Genomic DNA, 13365 nt, shown 5'->3' on the forward strand with positions numbered 1-13365 from the left:
TCTGTTGAAAATTAAAATCAAGTTATGTCACTCTCCTGACCAAAACACTTCAGTTGCTTCCCATTAGAAAAAAGAACAAAACCCTTAATCCTTTCCATCACCTCAGACACTCTATGTAATAAGGTCCTTCTAGATCTCTCCAGCCCTGTCTCTTGTTGCTCTTTTCTAACTCACTCCACTCCTGCCATTCTATTCCATTTCAATATTCCTTCAATGTGACAAGTTTGTCCCTACCTTAGGACCTTGACATTTGCTGCTTCTTTCTTCTTTTAAAGTTTTTATTGACATTTGCTACTTCTTATGCCCCAAACGATCCTACATGGAGCCTTGCAAGCATTGTTCCTTGTACTAGTGAGTGTTCTCCAGAGAAACAGAATCAATAGAAGACATAAATATCATAAAGCATTGGCTCACACAATAATAGAGGCTGGTTGGGGCTTCCCTGGTGGTGCAGTGGTTGAGAGTCCGCCTGCCAATGCAGGGGACATGGGTTCGTGCCCAGGTCTGGGAAGATCCCACATGCTGTGGAGCGGCTGGGTCCGTGACCCATGGCCGCTGAGCCTGCGCATCCGGAGCCTGTGCTCCGCAGCGGGAGAGGCCACAACAGTGAGGGGCCTCTCCCCCCAAAAAAAAATAATAATAGAGGCTGGCAAGTCCAAAATCTGTAGTGTGGGCCAGGAGTCAACAATCTGCTGGAGAATTTCTTCTTTCTCTGAGAAGCTGATCTTTTTATTTTATTCAGCCCTTCTTTTGATTGGATGAGGCCCCCACACATTATGAAGGGCAATCTTTTTTACTCAGAGTTCACCAATTTAAATGTTAATCTCATCCTAAAACACCCTTCATGTTGACACATAAAGTTAACCATCACACTTACATACTGTTTCAGATCTGTTCTCATCTGTCACCTTCTCAGACAGAAATACCCTAATGCTCTTAAAAGCCTCTACCAATTCCTGCTTTCTATCTCTTTACCACACTTTACTTTTCTTCATGGCTTTTATCAACACTGGAAATTATACTACATATTTATTTGTTATGTGCTTTTCATCTGTGTCCATTTCTAGAGTATCAATATTATTCTAATTTGCCACAGTGTCTGTGGAATATAAACAGCATTTCCTATATAGTAGGTGCTTAACAAACTTGAGTTAGATTTTTATATTCACATTGGGGGGGGTGAACAAACCAATTTTTCTTACCCAGAGGAAGATGACTTATCCACAAAAATAATTGCAAGATTTTTCTACATCACATTGGCTGCATGGTCCATTGTCTCTTAGCCCCCATCTTCTCTGCTCTGAAATACTGGGGGGAGGGGTGTACAGAGTACATTCCTTGGCCTTGTTTCCTAGCTAACCTCTAGTTATATTCTTCCAATAGAGGATACTAGTGGGACATCAGATAGTTGGAGGAATAGAGAAGCTATTGTTCTTTTCTCTTGCTCTTCTTCTTGAAATGTATTTGAACAACTGCATTCTTCCATCCATCAGCAATACAGCTTCAGCGTCAATGGCACCTCTTCCATAGTTCTAGCACAAATTTCAGGCTCCTTTTCCATACTTGTGCTATCTAGACATCATCCTACCAGGGAAGCAGCGAGTGCTCTTTGGGGCTCTGATTACACCATCTTATTCCTTTCATTCTCCAAGAACTAGATGAAGTAGCTGCTTTCAGCAATTACTAATCTCTGGTATACCACATCTTCATCCCCTTTTTTAGTGACAGTTATCTATGTATAAAATAGGTAACTAATGAGAACCTACTATATTGCACAGGGAACCCTACTCAGTGCTCTGTGGTGACCTACATGGGAAGGAAGTCCAAAAAAGAGGGTATATATTTATATGTATAGGTGATTCACTGTGCTGTCCAGTAGAAACTAACACAACATTGTAAAGCAAGTACACTCCAATAAAAACTAAAAAAAAAAAAGAATTTCTAATAAATATGTTATAATATTCCTGAATTAGACCCCAGAATTAAAGTCTATTATCTGAAATCATCAGAGGGCTTTCTGTTTATTCAGGTTCCAGGAAACAGACTTCAAAGATGGGATTCTTGGGTTAGGTACATTAACTAGCTGGAATATAGTGATGATCTTACCACCAGTGGAAAACTGGTTACTGGTAATTCATGACATGCAAAGGCATCTCATTTACCAAACTCTTATCTGTTGTTGCTTTAGATGATAGGCCTACTGAAGACAAAGCTCTGGGAAATAAAGTGATTAATACATTTGACCACTATAGTGGTAATGATGACAAAACCTGTGGGGCAAGGCTTTTTTGAGACTGCCCTTGATTGCTTAGAGAGAGAAATTGACAAGCCCAGGACTTCAATCTCTTAGTTCAAGGCAGGCCAGAGACTCACAGAGGTTTTATTGTGTTCTTAAAACAATGTCTCATTTATTGCAGCTGTAGGAGAGATCCTAAATCTTATCCCATATCTAAAAGTGAAAATTCCAGAACTACAATGTAAGTTGAATTCATTGCCTCACTATGTATCTTACGTGAACTTTTCAGCATTTATTGGGAAAGAATGGATATCTGGTTAGACATGGATGAAACTGAGGACCTTAAACCGGCAAATCTCTTTGAACTTCCATTGATAGTAGAAATAATCTCCCATATCAAAGGCTATTAGTCTTTTTCTCTTTGGAGACCCTGTAATAACCTCCTATAAGGAAGTTGCTTTGCAAGTGGATGCCTGTTGATAAGACTGATCTCCACCATGCCTCAATGCCTTCAGACCTACGACTTGAGTCAGATTTTGGCATACGTTAGGAGGCAAGAGCAAAATCTATCTAGGGGGACATGACATATACAAAAAGGAATTGTAAGATTATTATTTTTTATTCATATTAGCTTAAATTTGGGGTAGATGTGTGGGAAATGATTCTAAGTATTTTGGAACAAACGGCAATTTACAGAGATTCTGTATCCAACGTGCTATCTAAGCAGATAGGAGTGGTTCAGCTGTGAACACATCAGACTCTAATGTGACCTACAGTTAATGAAGTTCAGAGTCTACAACTTCCCTGACATAATGAAGAAATATTCCAAGGCTTAGGGAAGTAGAAGTAACAGAGTGTATCTCTTATTTGTAACTCGGCCATCCCCTAATATGTTCCTATATGAGTCCAGAGAACACTCCATTAAAGACATTTGTAAAGTACATTAGTGAGAGAAGTAAAACAATCCACAAAAACTGTGATTCAGGGGGTGGATATGGGTATAGATGGAACAAAATTGACTATGAACTGATAATTATTGAAGCTGAATGATAAATAATCATGGATTAATTATACTCTTCCTCTTCTTTTACATATTTTTGGACTTATCCATAATAAAATTAAAGAAAATGAGTTTTTTGGTGGCTATCTTTTGTTCTCTGAGTATGACATTGCAAGAGGCCAATTTTGAAATAGGCTCCCTGATTTCAGTGGAAACAATGGGATCCCTGAATGGCAGAAGCCAAGTGACAGTGCTTAACTCCTAGACAAAAAGTGTACATGATGGCCTGGTCTGTGGATGTCACCCAGCCACCAGTTTTCTAGCCTATCCAATGCTTTTTCAATGGGCTCGTTTGCAACGTAGCACAGGTGTTCTCCAAGGGCTCAACAATATGGTCCTTCTTTACAAAGATATATATATATATATTTTTTTTTTAATTTTTGGCTGCGTTGGGTCTTCGTTGCTGAACGCGGGCTTTTCTCTGGTTGTGGCGAGTGGGGGCTACTCCTCATTGTGGTGCGCGGGCTTCTCATTGCAGTGGCTTCTCTTGTTGTGGAGCACAGGCTCTAGGCGCGCGAGCTTCAGTAGTTGTGGCGCACAGGCTCAGTAGTTGTGGCACACGGGCTTAGTCACTCCGCGGCATGTGGGATCTCCTCGAAGCAAGGCTCGAACCCGTGTCCCCTGCATTGGCAGGCAGATTCGTAACGACTACGCCACCAGGGAGGCCCTACAAAGATATTTGACTACCATCCTTGCTGAGTGTACAGGAGCTACAGGGTCAAGCTTAAGACCCTGATAAGGCACCATTCCTTGTGGAGACCTGCCAACTACCTGGTATCAGATTGATTGCTTTGGACTTCTTCCAGCTAGAAATGGTAAATGACTTTGTCCTCAGGGGAACTGAAACTTATTCTGGATGCTGGATCTGCTTTTCCTGCTTCCAATGCCTCTTTCAGCACCAATATCAGGAGACTTTTAGAGTACTCTGTTCACCATCAAGATATTCCATAAAATATTGCTTCTGACTGAAGAACTTATTACAAAGCAAAAGGTGGGCAGCTATGGGCTCATACAATTCACTGATTTTACCATATACTCTTGGCCCAGAAGCAGATGCCTTAACAGAGACATAGAATGTCTTCCTGGTTTATTAGATACAGTGCCAGCTGAGAGACATGAATTTTAAAATTTGAGGTATTTTCCTACATCACATAGTACCAGCTTCTATTAGATACCACACATGAAATTGTTTTACTCTTAATCCATTCATTAAGAAGAGAAGTGGACCTCAATAATTTTTCCCTGTACACACAACTTTGAGGTCTGTTGGTTGAGTGGTCTTATTTCCATAATGAAAACTGTCTTAACCAGGAGACATAATGCTTTCAAGGAAATGGAAGTTACGTCTGCCACTTGATTATTTTGGGCTTCTTATTCCACTGAAACAACAGACAAATACTGGGCTACTGTGATTTATGGAGTTCTTACCAAGGAGAAGTTGGGTTACTCCTCCATAGAGGAGACAGTCAGATTATGTCTGGAGCCAAGGAGGTTTCCCAGAGTGGATCTTAGTACTTTAATGTTCAGTTGAAAAATTAATGGAAGTCTATACAACCCAAAGAGACAGCTCCACCTAAAACTCACACCCTCAGGAATGAAAATTTGGCTTACATTCATCTGGTAAAGAACCATATTAGCTGAGATCCTGGCTGCAGGCAAAGTAAACATGGAATGGGTAGTAAATAAAGGAAGTTATTCGTATGTGAGTTCTAGAGCATGGCATATATGTGTATAGTTTTAAATGTTAACTAATTTCCTTATTTTCTCTTTTTTAATGTATGGAATAATGACAGTGTCTAAATTACTTCATTTTCTCTCATTCACTCAATCTTTCCAACACCTGTGTAAATCAATTCCCTGTATTAAATCCTTTTTTGTTTGAGCTATCTGTAGTGGTCTATCTTTTCCTTCCTATACCTAAAAAAACTGTCATTTCCTTACTTTATACCCATATGCCATTTAAATCCAAACAAAAGTAGATAGTTTTTCTATTAGCTCTCTTGAAAAGAAAGTTATTTCTTGGAAGCCACTGAAAACTTTTTTATCCCATTTGTGCATATTCCATCATATGTTAATTCCTAAATCAACTTCTCTGGCCAGGGAATGAAATGGGACATTGAGCTTAGTCCTGAACTTTTGAACTAATGCCTGTGACAAGGTCAGTGGGATTTCCCCCTAGATCAGGCCTGGTCTTGGAGCCAGAGGTGAGGTTAACCTCAGCCTAAAGCACCTGGGCTGCATGATGGAGAGGTATAGAGCTGTTAGAATGGAAACAGAGTGGAATGGATACTAGGTAAGCAATAAACAGTGTGCTCTGTAGCCCTCATTGCATTAAACTGCACTTCTTTGTCAGTTTGCTTCATTATACTGTGAGGTCATTGATGGCACAAACTCTGTCTTTTATCTAAATAATTTACATTGAGAATTTTGACTGTCAATAGGCAAATGTCAAAAGTTTCTTGAATGGATGAATAAATCAATGTGCCAAGGCTTCTGAATATTTGTTCTTAACAAGGATGAGTTTGAACTTTTAGTTAGAACATTATATATAATACTATACAATGCAAACAGGCACTTGGGACAATAGTATTTGTAGAATTGGAGATCTGCTTGTTCACTGGCCTTTATATTTCTGATTATCAGAGAATATTTTCAAACAAAATACTAGAGGAAAGGCACGTGTGCATGGGTGAGTGCATTTGTATGTAGAATAAGGACTGTAGACATTTCTCAGGTAATATAAATCTTCTGTTTGATGGAGTATTCATTGTTTTATTTTTTAAATTCCTAAAGCTCCTTCATAACATGTTTTAGTGCATGTGTTAAGTTAAAAAAGAAATGAATCTGCTTCAGCCATCTCAGAGCTGAACTAAGAACTTAGTGTTTTGAATTGTAAGAAGGAGTTATTTTTCTTCCATCAGTGGGAAGGTAGTAGAGTGCTGTGAAGAGTAGTGTGGACTCTGGAGCCAGACTGTATAGATTAAAAGCTCACTTCCACCACCCACCACCCTATGACCTGGTGTAAGAATTAACACCCAGAGCCTTAAACATATGAGGCACCTTTCATGTTTTAGTTGGGGCACCCCTTATTAAAACACCTTGTGTTTCAGATTCCTCATTGTAAAAATGTGGATAATATTAGTGATCTCCTCATAAGTCAATATGTGGAAAATTCTTAATAAGTCCTTAGCACTAGCATATTCTGTAAATGATATCTATCATTATCACCATGCATCATCAAATCACATTTGAAACTCAAAAGTGGTAGAGAGAAGTAAGTCAGAAAATCCTGTCCCAACACGTTTTCCCTTGTAGTAATCAGGATTGTCCACCAAACATTTCAGCTTCCTTGTATTTCCAGGCTCATGGCAGTTTTGCACTCCAAAGTTCTTTGTGGTTATGTGGGCTGTGTGACTAGTTTGGATCCAATACGCAAGTTATTCCTGGACCAGAACAATTAATTGCTTTATTTCCCTCTGTAACGATGATGGATTAGAATCTCGGTAGTGGCTGTGCAGTTAGCGTGGGTCTCAGAAAGAGAATTATATAAAACAGAGCTAACACGTGACCCTCTGAGATCTTGGGGTTACTTGTTACCTCAGCATAACCTAGTCCAGATGATTCATACAGGAATTGACTAGTTCTATGATTATGGGAGAAAAAACACTTTGAGTCTCAGTTTCTCCATCTGCAAAATAAGGAAGCCACAGATGAAGGATTATCAGTAAAGACTCTTTGAGTTCTATAATAATAAGATTAATAATGGCAGTGAGGCTCAGATATTTTACAAATCAAGAAGAACAGAAATAAGCTCATTAATAAGCTGTGAGAATCAAAGAACAGCAGAGTGCGGCAAAATCTAAGGTCAGCTCTTCCCAAAGCATGTTTCCTAGAACACTCATTGCAAGAGATACTTTGCGACAGAGGGTTCCCTGATCAAATAAATATAGGAAACACTACATATGATAGCTTTCTCTTAAATAACTTTCATGCACATTATGACGTTCTAAGGATTCATGAAGGAAAGCTTTAAAATGCATTTCACCCAGCATTTACCAATTAAATTTCATGGTGGAGATCACTTTTAAAATAATTTCACAGTGCTGGACTGGGCAGCTGTACTTTTGGTTTACGCAGTATGCTTTCCCATGCCGTTCCTCAAAGTCTTTTTGGTAATTGTTCCTTCTGCATGTGGTCACAAGCGTGGGCAAATGAATGAGAGCATCTCATTCCTCTGGTCATAGTAATTGGTTCATAGATGAACACAGGCCTTTGCAAAACCAATCAGAACTTTCACAGTGATTAATATTTTTGATGACCACCTGCATCTAGCTGAAACTTACTGAGACATACTTTAGGCTTTTCAGCTATGTGAGCCAATATTCCCCTTTTAGTCAAAGTAATTTAAGTTGGATTGCAGTCATTTGCTATTGAAAGAATTCAGACTGGAACTATTCTTCCTTAGAACAGAGTTTAGAAAAATGCTCTTCCAGGATAACCATTGAGAGTAAAATGATAAAATCTGGACATTGTTAAGGAGTTGCCCCATCTTCCTCTAAGGGATCCTGGGTCTATTAGGGAGCCTGAAGATGGGAGTGACATTTAGTTTGAGGAGACATATTACTGGTTATTTTTTTCCTTTGAAAAGATAAAAGATATTTCCTTTTTTCTTTAAAAATAAATTTATTTATTTAATTTTGGCTGCACTGGGTCTCCGTTGCTACATGCAGGCTTTCTCTAGTTGCGGTGACTGGGGGCTACTCTTCGCTGCTGTGCACAGGCTTCTCATTGCTGTGGCTTCTCGTGTTGTGGAGCACGGGCTCTAGGTGCACGGGTTTCATTAGTTGTGGCTCGCGGGCTCTAGAGCACAGGCTCAGTAGTTGTGGTGCATGGGCTTAGTTGCTCTGCGGCGTGTAGGACCAGGGATCGAAACTGTGTCCCCTGCATTGGCAGGCAGGTTCTTAACCACAGCGCCACCATGGAAGCTCTGATATTTCCTTTTATTTGGGAATAAAAAATTATGGAAACAGATCCAAAGTGGTCAAAATATAACAAGGAATAATCTTATTTTAATGTCTGATTCATTTCCTCATTCATATTAGAAATATTAATTAAAGAAAGAGCAATTTCTGGACAATTTATTTCTCACAGCAAAGTCAGGAGCACAGATAAAAATGGTCACTGTTTTACAGATTGTGGAACTAAGTCTGATTGACATTAAGTAATTTGCCCTAGAATACGGTAATTTAAAAGCACTCATAAATGCCATCCAATGAAGTTGTTTTTTTTTTTTCAAATACGATAATTGATATAAAATCTCTCTGTATTAGTCTTCTATCACTGCCTTAACAAATTCCCCCAGATTTAATGGCTTAAAACAAATTTATCTCACAGTTCTGTGGTTCAGAAATCTTATGGGCTACACTGGTTTCTCTGCTTAGAGCCTTACAAAAATAGTATCAAAGTGTTGGCAGGCCTATGTTCCTTTCTGGAGGCCCTGGTGAACAATTCATTTCTGGGCTCTTTCAAGTTGTTGGCAAAGTTCATTTCTGTGTGGTTGTAGGACTGAGGTCTGTTTCCTTGCTGGCTGTTGGCCAGGGGTTATTCTCAGCTTCTAAAGGTTGCCCTCATTCCCTGGTTTAAGGTTCCCTTCAAATTCAGCAAAGCCGTTCAAGTCACTATCACACTTGGAATCTCTCTGACTCTTCTTCTGCCTCATCTCTCTGATACACCTCTTGACTCTAGCCAAGAGCTCATGTGATTGTATTCAACCCATCCATATAATCCTGGAAATTCTCCCATTCTCAAATTTCATAATCTTAATCACATCTTCAAAGTTCCTTTTGCCATGTAACGTAACGTATTCACAGGTTCAAGGAATTGGTGCATGGAAATCTTCAGGGGCCCATTATTCTGCCTACCACAATCTATCTATATAACATTGCAGCTGAAAATTTCAAAATGCAAAAGAAAGAAAATTTATATATGTGATTCCTAAAACACCCATTGTACTTATTTGCAAACATTAAAACAGCATATACACACACACTAGGGATATGAATGATAAATATGCTTGACAAAGGGAAGTTAGAGTTGATAGGTAGTAAACAAGAATTATAAAACAAGATATTTAGTGATTTTTTTTTTTTTTTTTTTTTGCGGTATGCGGGCCTCTCACTGTTGTGGCCTCTCCCCTTGTGGAGCACAGGCTCCGGACGCGCAGGCTCAGCGGCCATGGCTCACGGGCCTAGCCGCTCCACGGCATGTGGGATCTTCCTGGACCGGGGCATGAACCCGTGTCCCCTGCATAGGCAGGTGGACTCTCAACTACTGCACCACCAGGGAAGCCCTAGTGATTTTTTTAAAGTAATGAATGGAGTACATAAAAACAAAAGTGAGAGTTTCATCGGCTAACATTTTTTAGACAATAGAAGAAATCTGTAGCAAGGTTTGTGAGAACAAGATGAAACATATAAGAAGTCCTGGGGTACTCATACATACGCAAAAAGTTCTGACATATTTAGGAGGTTATTAAAAAGTAAAATTTCTATATTATTTTTATTCATAATTAACAAAAGCTGGAAGCATCCAAGATGTCCTTTAGTAGGTGAATGGATTAACAAACTGGAACATCCAGACTATGGAATATTATTATTCAGCACTAAAAAGAATATTACTAAGTGAAAGAAGCCAATCTGAAAGTCTACATACTGTATGATTCCCACTATGTGTCATTCTGGAAAAGGGAAAACTATGTATACAGCAAAAAGATCAGAGGTCACCAGGGGTTGGGGGAAGGAAGAATGAATAAGCAGAGTACAGAAGATTTTTAGAGTAGTGAAATGATTATGTATGAAACAGTGGTGGATACGTGTCATTTATACGTTTGTCAAAACCGATAGAAAGTTCAGCAAGAGTGAACCTTAGAGTAAACTATGGACTTTGAGTGATAGCTATGTGTCAGTGTAGGTTCATAGGTTTTAACAAATGTAACACTAGCGAGGTGTCAGTAGTGGGGGGATGTTTTGCGTGGGTGGTTGCAGGAGGTATATATGGATACTCTTTGTATTCCCTGCTCAATTTTGCTGTGCATCTAAAACTGCTATAAAATATAAAGTCTAAGGGAAGGGGATGATGGGATGAATTGGGAGGTTAGTTTTGACATAGATACACTACCATGTGTAAAATCGACAGTGAATGGGAACCTGTGGTATAGCACAGGGAGCTCAGCTCAGTGCTCTGCGATGACCTAGGTGGGTGGGATGGGGGTGGGTGGGAGGGAGGTCCAAGAAGGAAGGGATATATGTATACATATAGCTGATTCACTTCGTTGTACAGTAGAAACTAACACAACATTGTAAAACAATTATACTCCAATAAAAAAAAATGAATATCTCAGGAGGATTTGACAGAGATATTTCAGGACCTGACAGACTGAATGAGGGTCCCAGTGTGTAGGGACCTGATATTTAAATGTATAAGCACTAGGGATAATTTTACTTAGGATTTGCCAGTATTGGTTTGGAGACTATTCTAAAAATCTAGATGTCATATCACTGCAGGTAAAACAGTATTTTAGTTACATACAGTATGTTTTTCCATTTGTACACAATAATGCACTTTAAACAGTACTCTTTTTGTTTGTTATTTGGCTTGGCATAAATCTTTAATATGAAGGGGGAAAGGAAAAACTGCTTGTTTTTCTTAGGGCTGTATATGTTTATGTCATTGAAATGAAGGACAATACTTAAATCGAGAAAACTGAAAACAGCCAGACTCACAAGCAGTCTCAAAACAAAAGAAATAAAGTTCTAAAATTTCCTCTTGGTTTAGAATGGGGACAAATAAAATGATAGCTTTTCAGTATCAAATGATAGCTATTATTTATACAAGGATGTTTAGACTGTTATCTGAGAGAAATAAATATAGCTAAAATAATACTCAATTTGGATGTTTCCATGCAGTAGGTTGGGGTTGGAGTTTCCCCTTCATTCAAAATATAAAAGAGTTAGCAAAGTTTTTGGAGGCAGAGAACAAAAATTTCAGCTGTCATTTGCCTGCTGGTGACTTAAACGCATTGCCTGAGTAATCTCTTATCATTATCCGACTGACAGACAACAGTCTGGTGCATTCTGAAGGAAGAGTAAGGGGACTAGTGGTCTGAGAAATAAGGGATGGCTATTATGCCATTATTTTTACTAACTCTAATTTAAAGTAATTTCATGGACAAAAACCCTGTAAATATTTTGCAAATGACTTTTAAATTTCTCTCAATAATATCTAATAGTTTTGAAAGTCACTACAAGACAAAAGCGAGGGACATCTCATTTTGACAAGACAGCACTTGGTCTACATTAGGTTTTTTTTTTTTGTTTTCCTCCTGTCTGTCTGCTGCCAATTAAAATATAGAATTATAAATTTAAGCTTAATTTAAAACAACACACAAAGCTATAAATGAATGCTCTCAACATTAAAGAGAGGTCTGATAACTCTTTGGCCTGTATTTTTTGGTTTATCCCCTACCAGCTGGACTAGAGAATGAAAAATCAGAGTAACAATGACAAAACGTCCTTGAAAGATTATTCTACCTCATTTAACTGGAACTACTTTTCCCCTTTCAACATTCTTGGACCATTTGAAGTCAGAGGTGTCCTCTGACTCCAGGAAGATACTGTATAGTAGTAGCATAAAGTATCCCTATTTTTATTCAAGCACCTCCCTCTCTAAACTATCCCCCTCTTACCACTTTAGGGCCTTGTGGTGCCTCCCTAAATCTTACCCATTCTTTACTCAAAGTCTGTCTGGGTCCACTTGCTTTCTACTTGTTCATGTCCACGGTATGCTTTTCTCTTTTTCTACTCTGTCCGTATCTTTTGTCACAAATCATTTGGTACTCGGCATATACTTCCTGAAGCACACTCTGTACCTTCTTAGCGTCTTTCTCCTGAATCCATAGGCTGAGCCTAAGGATAAAGCTTGGTGGGAGGAGCATGCGACAGTACTGTCCATGGTCCTGAAACATCGTTCTAGGCTAAGGGATTTTTTTTCTTAACCCTACATCTGGTGATTCCTGTCCATATTCTCTCAGGAATTTTTAATTTGGCACAGTGGTGGTGTCACTAAAAAAGAAAGGCAAAAAGATATTGGGTGGGAAAGATAGAGGAATGGACAGAGATAGAGGTCTAAAGTCATTGACTGGAGAGAATAAGTCACATGGGTTTCACACAATCTTAAAACAATTGCAGCAGATACCAGCTTGGGAATGAAGGAGGGATGTAACATAGCTGATGTTGCCAGTGAAGAAGGAGTGGAAAAAATGCGTGCACCATGTGATATAAATTCGTGCAACTGTTGGCATGAACAAACACACTGATGCTTGTAGGCGAGGCCAGTTTGCATCATGTGAATGCAGTATCACTTGTGTCATACCAAACTGCCATAGGTTTGTTTGTCTCTATTTTTCTCTCTTGATTTAAAAAGTCACTTGGCACTGTGGCAGAACAAAAGTAAGTGTAACTTACCTTTCGTATTTGATAAAGCTGTGCACCTTTTTTGGTTCTAGCACTTCTGTAACTGTTAATTCCACCACCATCAACCCCCAGTTGATGGTGGTAGGCAGAGCACTTGCTCCCTGAAATCTCTGTGTAAGTTCCTCAAAGTATAACCTCCGCGAGGACAAACACCGTATACTAAACATTTTTGGACATCTCAACATGCCTAAGTAGAGTGCCTAGTACAAATTAAGGGCTCAGTAATATTCTTTGAATCGATAAAAGAACCACAATGCCCTCTACAGAGACAGCACTCAATAAAGGCATGTGAAATGAGCAATTGTGCCATTTGTTTTAACACTTCCATCCTCTCCTAGTCCCTTTTAAAGTCCAATCCTCTTTCTCTTGGTCCTCCAGATCCCAACAAACCTCCCTCCTGCGTCAGTCACTACCTTCGCTGCGCTGGGGCCCTGCCCTTCTCCTGCCAAGCGCCCTCTCGGGCTCTCCCTTTCATCCTGCTCGGCAACCCTCGTCCCCTTCTCCCTCAGGACCTCTCCCGCACTGGGTGTCTGTCCCTG

Source organism: Phocoena sinus, chromosome 13, assembly GCF_008692025.1.
Source record: "Phocoena sinus isolate mPhoSin1 chromosome 13, mPhoSin1.pri, whole genome shotgun sequence".
NCBI lineage: Eukaryota > Metazoa > Chordata > Mammalia > Artiodactyla > Phocoenidae > Phocoena > Phocoena sinus.